General features: G+C 44.7%; 2 long non-coding RNA genes across 2 annotated transcripts; one reads left to right on the forward strand and one right to left on the reverse strand.

The window, feature by feature from the left end:
- Positions 1-4,397: 4,397 nt before the first annotated feature.
- LOC139030924 (uncharacterized) lies at positions 4,398-5,159 on the reverse strand. Its single transcript, XR_011483366.1, has 2 exons — positions 4,812-5,159; positions 4,398-4,687 (listed from the first exon to the last, which is right to left on the reverse strand). It is a non-coding gene; the product is annotated as an uncharacterized lncRNA (long non-coding RNA).
- Positions 5,160-5,375: 216 nt separating this feature from the next.
- LOC139030925 (uncharacterized) lies at positions 5,376-7,506 on the forward strand. Its single transcript, XR_011483367.1, has 2 exons — positions 5,376-5,961; positions 7,258-7,506. It is a non-coding gene; the product is annotated as an uncharacterized lncRNA (long non-coding RNA).
- Positions 7,507-10,667: the final 3,161 nt, after the last annotated feature.

Below are 10,667 nucleotides of genomic sequence, written 5' to 3' on the forward strand. Positions count from 1 at the left end.
GTATAGATGATTTTGTGTCTAGAAATAGAGACACAGACATAGAGAACAAATGTATGAACACCAAAGAGGAAATGGGGGATGAGAGGGAGAAATTGGGAGATTGGGATTAACATACTCTTTAAACACTATTTATAAAATAACTAATGAGAACATACAATATTGCACAGGGAACTCTATTCATTAAATGTTTTAAGTTCTCATATGGTAAATATCAATAGGTTAACTCACATGAACAAAACTCTTCATGGTCCTCAATAATTTTGGAAAGTGTGTGTGTTGAGGTGGGGGTTGGGGGGAAGGAGGGTTGTCCTGAGACCAGAAAGCTTGAGAATTGCTAGAGTAGTGATTAAGATCACAAACTGCAGAGCCAGACTGACTGAGTTCAAGTCCTCCTTCTACCACTTAGGAGTTGTGTGACATTGGGAACAGGTGTTCAACATCTCTGTGCCTCAATTTCCTCATCTACTGAATGGGGATAAAAATAAGAGTGTTTATGTCACTGGACTGTCATGAGACTTAAATGAGCTGATACATGTACTGTGCTTAGAACTATTGACAGTACCCAGCATTCTCTTTGGCATCCTTCCCTTCCTCTTCACCCACCACCTCTCCCCTGTTCATTCTCTTGTTTTCATTCCCTCTCTCTCTCCCTCTCCCCTCACCCCCCAATGCCATTTTTATTTGTTTGGCTTTATTTGGTTTGATTTGATTTGCTCTGGTCTAACTACTGCTTCCTCTCTGCCTTAGGCCAGCAAGTAGCTGTGACTGGCACTGCTACCCCAAGAGTTAAAGGCTTAGCTGCCCAGGATCCCTCAGAAACACATCCACCGTTTTCCTCCCCCTTTGCTGTGGCAGTCAATTGTACTTTGAATCTGCCCTTCACAGAAGCTCCATCAGCAAAAGACAACTGGAAAATCAAAGTAAGCAACGTTAAGTTTTTTAAAACATGCTATGTCAGATGAATTAGAATGTAAAGTAGAAACTTTAGCCTTAGGAATAATCAATGAAACAGAAGATGGAAGAAGGGGGAAAATGCAAGCGATTACATTCATTCCTTAAAGGAAAAGGTGGTATTTATACAAACTCTTGCCAAATTTGAACTATTTTCTTTCACAGCCTTCCATTTCCTTTTTTAAATCTTTTTCCATCTCCCAGAACACCTCCGCAACCCTCAGATCCTTCAAACCATCAACTAGCTTACATACTCCGATGAACCAGATTCTGACCATATGCACATTCGAGGGCCATTTAACCTTGGGGTGGGGTGAGTTGAATTTTATTAAGATATACAATCATAGTCTCTTGTTTTATATTAATTTTCTAATCTTTATTTTCACATAAAGGTTCCTTTAATTCCTGACAATCAGCATGTTATTATTCCTATTTTACAGTTTAGAAAACTGAGTCTTAGAGAAGTGAGACCACAAAACTGAACTACAAATTAAACTGGAGAACTGTAAAAGACTGGGGGAGTGGGAGAGAAACAGAAATTCAACAAGGAGGGGCGGAGCCTCATAGAGAAAGGTGGAACTAGACTATTTTAGTCAGGGGGGTTACCACTTAGGCAAATCTGCTCTACTGCAGAAATAACCTCTGTCAATTCCCCAGGGTTTTCCTCAGCGTCTTTACTGCCTCTACAATTCAAGCTATCCATTCTCTAAAAATTCCAAGATTGATTTATTTGTTTATTGACTAATTTTTTTGTATTATGACTACTTTGGCAATACTGTTCTAAGGAGGAGATTAAGGAAAGTACACCAGTGTGTTTTATATTTGGGCTGCTTCTGAATAGAGTGTTTGTAAACTGAGAACTGTCTCTATGGTATGTGTGATGTCATTAAATATATATTTGGTCAGTCCAAAACTATCTGGCATATGTCCTTTACCAACATTACTGAGTATTCTAGTTTCTCAATCACGCGAGCTTAAAATGCACAGCCGAATCTAATGAATGTCAAACCTGTGCAGTGACTCAAAGCTGATCAGAGTTTTTTTAAACAGAAAAAAATTAAGATTCCCAAAGGATTGACTGAGTGCATATTCACATTAGGGCTATACAAAGAGGAATACTTTTGAACCATCTATTCTTCTGAATACTTTTAAATGTGCATTAAACACAACTACTAAGGAAAAATCTTTATCTATGTGAAATAACACACATCTTAGAGAGGAATGTGCTGTCCTTTGTATGTAAAAGAACTGCTGTGAAACCTGAAATACTTTTTAGTAATAGTGATATACTTAATAAAACTATGACCTTTTACCTTTTTGTAACTTACCAGCTCTGTCCAATAGTACCTTCTGCAATAATGAAAATCTCTGTATCTGTACTCACCAATAGAGGAGCCACTCCTCACATGTGCTATTAAGTCCCTGAAATGTACCTAAGGCTATGGAGTAACTTAATTTTTATTTTAATCAATTTAAATTTAAATAGTCTCTTGTGGCTAGCGGCTGTCTTAGAGAGTTGTCAGGTTTCCTTCAGCAATTTAAAAAAAAAAAAAAGGAAAATCCTGTGCTTCTGTCATTCTAAAGATTGCAAATTGTGAGGTCAGGATTAAGGCCGGGATTATTAATTGGGTGCAGAAATAAAGTTAGCTAACCTGACACAAAATTTTTCAGGTTGCTTTGTTCTCATTTAATAGACATTAAAAACTTATGTGCCAAATAACAAGCCGGACAATAGGATCTATACACACACTCAAAATATACAGCTAGTTTGTATCTAGTGGGAAAGGAAGGGAGGAAGAAAACAAGGAAATGTAAGAAAGGTGGAAAGTGGGAGGGATTTGGATGGAAACTGCATTCACAGTGGGTATACTGGTCTCGTGTGTGCTCAGTTTTATAGCCCGCCAGGCTCCACTGTCCATGGAATTTTCCAGGCAAGAATACTGGAGTGCATTGCCATTTCCTACTCCAGACAATCTTCCTGACCCAGGGATCAAACTCACATCTCTTGCACCTACTGCACTGGCAAGTGGGTTCTTAACCACTGTGCCACCTGGGAAGCCTCTATTGGTCTCACAGTTTGTTATAATCTCAACTCAGTACATCCCAACAAGACCAGGCTTACCAGTGAACGCATCCTTTTAATTAGTATTGCTAAGCTCCTTCTTAAGACAAACAACTATGCTGAGATCTGGAGACACACCGTTGATGAGGAAAGAGTGCCCCTCAGAAACTTAAGAAACTCCTGGGAAGTAGAGTCAGGCGAGCAAGCAATGAGAATACAATGTACCACCACAGGCTTAAATTCTAGGCACCATAGGAGCATACAGAAGAGGCTTCTAACCCAGTCGTGGAGGGTCAGTTCAAGGGCAGAAAAAAAGGTCCCAGAGGGAAAAAAAAATACCCTGGAGTATCTTCCCTATTTAATCCACCTAATATTTGTTTCTTTTTGGAAATTTCCTTTTCATTTGGCATTGTGTCATCGATCACTTCAAGGGTGTTCACTTCTTGAGCACATTTAATCAATATATATTTTTCAAACTGATGATTGAAGAGCTTCATTGTCATTTTCCTGGAGGGCTCACCATGCTCTTGGGGCTCAAGAGACATGAAGACAAGTCTCCTAACAAAAATAAGCTCCGAGGTCAAAAAGTTCGACAATCTTACATGTAAGAAAAGCATAAAACTGCCCCAGAATGTATGGTTTGTTCTCAAGAGTTTCTATTTTAAATTGTGTGTGGTTTTCTAACCACATTAAATTCAGACATTTCTCAAAAATAAACTTCAGGAAGGCTAAATAAGTAAAAGGAAAATAATCCCCAACAAAATGTAAATTTCATGTTTCAGTACAATCATGCTTGTTAGTAGAGTGTTTCTGTAACACTGTGGCCACAATATGGATTTTACCTCAGACAGTTTTGGGTTCAAATCCCACTTGTTCCACTTACAAGCTGAAAAGAGCCTTGTCATCTAATTTGACTGTGCCTCCATTTCCTCATCTCTAAGGAATGAAGTAAGCTGAATAATGGGACAATAATAGTTCATACTTCACACAGTGGATGAATTAAAGAACTGCATATTTATAAACAAACTGCCTCAAGTACTATATGAACATTGGCTATTCTTATTAATTACAATAATTCTAATTACAAAAACCTGTAAGAAAAAAAATGCAGTTCTGGTGGGAAAGTTAAAACCGGTGTGGAAAATCAGGGACCTCGGGCAAGTCCCAGTCTGGGCTTTTTTCTCAAGGTGGGAGTGAGAGGAAAATGCCCCCAGAAGAGGCTGTTAGGAAACCTGAACGTAGCAGATCCATAAGGCTGTCTTTTCAGGCAAAGCAGTCGGTAAACAAAGATCTTAACTTTCTAATTTGGTCTAGTATTTTCTTTTTTTCTTTTTTTAATTTGCTTCCAAGACTTTGATGGAATGACTTCAGGACAAGGAAACGGTCACAGTTACTAGAAAGAATCTTTTTTAAAAAAAACAAAAACAAAAAACACGAGAGATGAAACAGTTGGGAGTATTTCTGTAACAAACGTTTCCTTCCTTACAAGAGCAGAGATGGGGCGGGGTGTCTGGGTAACGTCTATTCAACGCAGTAGCAGGATCAGAGGAAATTTTTGATAGGCCAATTTCGATTTCCAAAAGTCTTAACGGGGACCATCTGGAACCTGCTGCACGACAAATCCCACATTCACCGAAAGCCTCGAGGATTTCCTGGTGGGTCCCGGAGTTTCCTCTGAAAAATACCAGTGCCTTCGGGACTCCCCGGGCACAAGGGATGGATCAAGGCCTCACCCTTTCGTCCCTCCCTCCTGTGCAGGCTGTCAAAGCCACACTTCCCCACGGCAGGAGCCACGTACACAAGCACCGACAGCTGCCAAAAGGGCGTGATCACTTTCCAGGCTGCAGTCTTCCGCAATGCATCCCCACGCGGCCAGGCGAGTCCGCGAAAACTCCGCGGGGCCTCGAAGTTCCCTGCGGCTTTCCTCAAAGAACCCCAGATTAGCCCTGATGTTTAGGGCTCTCTAGGTTTTCCACGTCGCAGACGCGGGCTGGGCGCGTCCCGGGCGAGCCCGGCTGGCGCGCACTTGGCAGCCTCCCAGCTGGCCGAGCTGGACGGAGGAGGGGGGTTAGTAGGGCCGAGATAAACGCCCGGCCCCCGCACCTCTAGCCTACTCTCCAGATTCCCTCCGCTGCTCTGCGCTACCCAGCCTGGGACCCGGGAGGCGGCGCCTGTTGAGTCACGGTCACGTGGCCCTCTATGCGCAGAGGCTGGCAGTGCTTCGGCGGCTCGGTCGCTCGGGGCCCTAGTGGAAAATTTTCAGAGACCTACTGCGGCTGCGCGCCCGAGGCCCCGCCCCCACCTCCCTCCCCTCTGTCCCCCTCACCGGCCCCGGCCCCCAGCCTTCCGGCCTTGGCCCGACCCGCCTCTGCAGAGGTTCCTTTCTCCCCCGGGAGCAGCGCTCCGCACGCCCCCCCGCCCCCACCCCCCGCTGCCGGCCCCCTGGCTGGCGCCGCCCGCGCCTTGGCCCTCCGGCCGGCAGTCTTCGCTTCCTTCGCGCCCCTCCTTGGAGCTCCGAGCCGCCGCGCGGCCTTGCCCGCGACCTTGCTTGTACCCCGCTGGCATCCTGAAAGGCGAGGAGCGGCGTCTTGGCGCCTCCGCCTTCGCCTGTGGGGCGCCGCAGCCCCCGCGGCCCCGCCACCTCCGCTCCGCGTGATACGGGTCCCCCCACACCTTTCAGGGGAAGGATGGAAGACAAAGGGAGGACACGGTTCCGTTGGGCGTCTTGCCTTCCACTCATTCAACGCCCTGCACTGCGTCGTCGTTCAGACACAGCGTGTCGTCGGTCTCTATTGTAGTTCACTTACCCCGCTCTCCACCTGGAAAACAAGTTGTTTTCTCTGTCCCTGACATTCCCCTCTTCGTTTTCCCAGCCACGAATAAAATGTATTCCCGAGACAGCAACTTCGGGGAGTTTGTTGACTTCACCCACCCAGGGTTGACAAACGGTACTCAAAAGGGATGTGCTATGTGCATGGTTCACTTCAAGAGAGCAAACAAAATTGAACAATTGGGGGGACTGGTGGGCTCTGGACTGTTCTTGCGAATGGGTGTCGCTGAATGGGGAGAGGGGTTGAGAAGTGGCGGTGGTACACCAGGTGTCCCATGACGAGGTTATTTGGAGGTGGACCCAGGCACCTTAATTTGACACATGGTGCCAAATATTTCAGTCAAAACAGTAGTTTTACCTGAGTAAAGATCCCAGAACCAAGCCCAGATATAAAAATGCTTTTCATCTAAGGACCAGAATTGTACATATGTTAATAAAACCTTATTTCAGTATCTTATTGCCCTGAGCAAAAAAAGAGCGGGAAATCGAAGACCAGGAATAAATGTCCATCATGGCCCCAAATGGCTGAGCAGTAAAGAATCCGCCTCCCAGTGCAGGAGACAGAAGGGACATGGGTTTGATCCCTGGGTGGGCAAGACCCCCTGGAGTGGGAAATGGCAACCCACTGCAGTATTCTTGCTTGAAGAATTTCATAGACAGAGGAGTCTGGTGGGCTACAGTCCATGGGGTCACCAAGAGTTGGATACCACTGAGCTTGCAGGCATATATCCCTCAGTCGCTGTCGTTTTTCTCTGGACTGAAAACAGTCTGAAAACAGACTGCTAACAATTAAAAACTAAAAATAAATTTTAAATCGCTTTATTATGGAAAATTATGAGTGAAATTTTAAAGTTACGTACTACTAATTAGCAGATGTTAACTTATCCAGTGAAAGAACTATTGTCAGTTAAAAAATCTGCCATCTTCCTGACACTGTTTTTGTTCATATTCATTAGTATATACCACGCCTACCAAAATGGACTCTTCCAGGGTCTCAGGAAAAGGCCAGTGTGTAAATACCACAAAAAGAACTTTAATCAAGTCATTCCTTCCCCTTTTATTTGGGGGAGGAAATGAGATAAACAGAGTACTGACAGTCTGGGTAGTTGTTCTACAGTCCTGACATAATTAAGTATACTTATACTAACAGGTCTGTAAAGCTAAATATTTGTAAGAAGTTTTTTAAGATTGAATTTCTGTGGGCACCATAATTTTCTTTTTCTGGATGAGAAGGTGTGCACTTGCAAAACATTGCCTTCAAACATACAGATTCACAATATAAAGTGGTTTTTTTTGCATGACTATATTACCTAATTCTGGCCAATAGGATCAGAGATATCCACAACAGTACTTTCAGGAAATATTACCTCTCAGTAAAAATGATTCACAGAATTGACACTTCTTTCTTTTTCAGTGGACGTGGCCCCATCTACCCAGGAGCCCTGAAACCACTGCAGCCAACATGTGCCCATGCATCTTGAAGATGACAGAATGAAAAGATGGTGACCTCTCAGTCTTTGAGGAGATTAAAAGGCCAAGAATTAATTCTAGGACTGCTCTATCTGTAGACTTTCTATTATATGAGATACTAAGTGTCATTATTTAAGCCACTTCTAATTGCATATTGTGTGTCTTACAATAAATAGTTTTCTGCAACTGACAACCTCTCTGGGTGGTACCTAGCCTCCAGAAAGGCCCCGGTGATCCTTACTTTCTGGTACTCATGTCTTTGTATAATCCCCTCCTACACTGAATCTAGGCTTGCTTTTGTGACTGGGAGAATGTGGTGGAAATATAAAATGTGACTTCCAAGTCTGCTTTATAAAGACATTGCAACTTCTGCCTTGATCACCCTTGGATAACTTGCTCTGGAATCAGCCAGCTACCATGTCATGAGAACACCAGTAGGGCTTGTGAAGAAGCCTTCTTGGAGAAGGGTCAACTGGCCAGTACCAACTTGCCAGCATGTGAGTGAGTGACCTTAGAAACAGATCTTTCAGCCCTAGTCAGGCCATCAGATAACTATACACATAGTTGTCAGATTACTACAACCTCATAAGAGATTCCAAGCTAAAACACACAATTGAGTTGCTCTCAAATTTCTGATTCATACAAAGTTTGAGAGTTTCAGCCACTGAGTTTTGAAATAATTTGTTCCACAGCAATTATACCTAGTAGAGTACCCTTCGATACCAGAAAAACGCACCAAAGTCACCAGGGTGCTCAGAGTTAATACTATTTTGGGGGGCCTAGGAGCTGTCTTAAAAGTAACCCTGGAAAGAACTAACATAAAATCAAGTAAATGGACAACACAAAAAGAAGTGCCACAAAAAGATGTTTTAAAAGCACAATGTTCAAAATAGAATGAGACCATTTTCAAATGGGAGTATCAAATAAAGAAAAATTAATTTAAGGTGGGTGTCAAAGGAAATAGTTTAAATATATATTAACAGCAGGGACAAGGAGGTATAAAGAATATTCCAAGCAGTGGGTATCACTTAAATGAGAAATGGTTTCTAGTGAGAACAGTGGCAAAAGCATAGGGTATAAGAAGGGAAATGTATTAGTTACTTATGGCCAGTAATAAACCATGGCAAAACTTAGTGGCGTAAAATGATAAACATTTATTATCACTTATTTCCGTGGGTCAGGAATCCAGGCTGGGCTTAGTTGGGTCCTCTTACGAATGTATTAGCTGGGGCTGCAGTCATCTCAGGGTTCAACTGGGCAGGATCAGCTTCCATGCTTACTTTTGTAACCTGGCAGGCCTCTCTGGGCTGTTGCCAGAGACTTGTTTCCTTGCCCTGGGGGCATCTCTGTGGGACGGTTCACAAGATGGTAGCTGGTTTCCCTCAGAGCAAATGAGGGAGAGAGCAAGATAGAACAAGATGGAAGCCAGAACTCTTTGTAACCTAATCTTAGAAGTAACATACCATCGCTTTGCTGAATAGAAGCACATCACTAGGTCCAATCCACATTCAAGGAAAGGGGGTCAGAAATGAATATCAAGTGAGGTTCGTTGAGCTCCATCTCAGAAGCTGCCTACCACAAGAAATAATGGGGGATCAGGGTGGAAACAAAGGCTAGTGCCAGACTTTCCAGATGGCTTGAAGGGTTAAGAATCCACCTACAGTGCAGGAGACACAGGAGATGCGGGTTCAGTCCCTGGGACAGGAAGATCCCCTGGAGAAGGGCATGGCAACCCACTACAGTCTTCTTGCCTGGAGAATCCCATGGACAGAGGAGCCTTGAGGGCTACAGGTGAAGCAACTGAGCGCACACGCTGGCCACAGAGAGCCGTGAAAGCCAACCTGAGGATGGCTGGGCATGAGGGACGTGTGCCTGCATGTTCAGTGGTGTCTGAGTCTTTGCGACCCTATGGACTGTAGCCCGCCAGGCTCCTCTGTCCGTGGAATTCTCCAGGCAAGAATACTGGAGTGGGTGGCCGTTTCCCTCTCCAGGGGATCTTCGGACCCAGAGATTCAACCCCGGGTCTCCCACATTGGAGACCTTTTGAGCCACCTCTTTACCGTTTTGAGCCACCAAGGAAGCCCATGCACCATAATACACACCACCAAACAATTCAACTGACAAGAGAACTACTCTGAGAGTAGGACTTGCCAACCACAGTCACTTCAGACTATGCAGGGGACTAAGTTGGATGAAGGAGTGACTTAAGACCTTTTCATTTTCATCAGTTGAAACTTGACAGTAAGGAACTTTCAAGGAGTCCTCCCTAACCCACGACTAAGATTGCTGTCCAGTCTAGAAGAGCTGATCGGTGTTATCGGGGAACGTGTGTGAAAGTCACAACTGTGTATCAAACGCCAAACTTGCCCTGGCGTGCTCACAGTCTCCCTGGTAGGACAAGATTACAAACGTGAACAATTTCGGGTACAAGACAGCATAGGTTCTAAAACGTTTTCACCACACGGTTTAGAAAACAGTCCTTGCAATAAGAGGGGTGAGGACGGAAGCCTTCCTGAGGCTCAGTGACTAAGCCCTGAGTGATGGCGATGGGAAGTTGGGTACTAAAGCAAGAAAGAGTATTGTTTAGCTGAGACTGGTCTGACTAGTTGAAGGGGTTGGGAAGAAAGGAGTGTAAAGTGGAATCGGGTCCTCCCATGTCAATCATACACACTGGTGCAGGCCAAGGGCGCCCGCAGCCTCACGTGTCATGGAAACAGACAGTTGTACAGATTTCCTCAGGAAAACATTGAAAGCAAAAATTGTGATCACACCCAACCCTGCTCAGTCTCTCCCACGTCTCCTAAAGGAAGAGAGCAGTAGGTCAGGTCGTTTGTTTATTCATTCATTCAACCAACAATTCTCTCCCCTAAGAGGCCTTTGTTTCCAGCCTTTCCGGCAGGACCGACTATTCCACAGTGAAGGGGCCCCCTAGTTGCCTGGCTCAGCAAGAACACATCCACACTGGAAGGGGAGCACCGGCATTCCAACGGAGGCAGTGCCTCTGTAAATAGGAGAGAAAGGCGAGGAGGGCGAGGAGAGCTCTTCATTTGGGGTGGGGAATGAGCGAAACGTGTCCAGGAAGGAAAAACGGGATCCTACACCCCCTCGGAGGAGCCGAGTCGCCCACTGGGGACCCTTTTAAAGAGTCTGGCTTGCTGGGCATGATGTATCTTTACACTTCATAGGGTTTTCCGTGTCCGTACAAAAAGGATATCCCGATATGGAGCTGCCAACCGACCTAATCAAGCTAGTTCTAACAGGTCTGGGAAAGAGAAGAAAGAACGAGAACAGAAACCTACCATGGAGACTACGTTTCTCCGTTGGCCCAGGAATGCGAGAGAAACCCCCCTCCCC

Source organism: Odocoileus virginianus, chromosome 24 (assembly GCF_023699985.2).
Source record: "Odocoileus virginianus isolate 20LAN1187 ecotype Illinois chromosome 24, Ovbor_1.2, whole genome shotgun sequence".
Classification (NCBI taxonomy): Eukaryota; Metazoa; Chordata; class Mammalia; order Artiodactyla; family Cervidae; genus Odocoileus; species Odocoileus virginianus.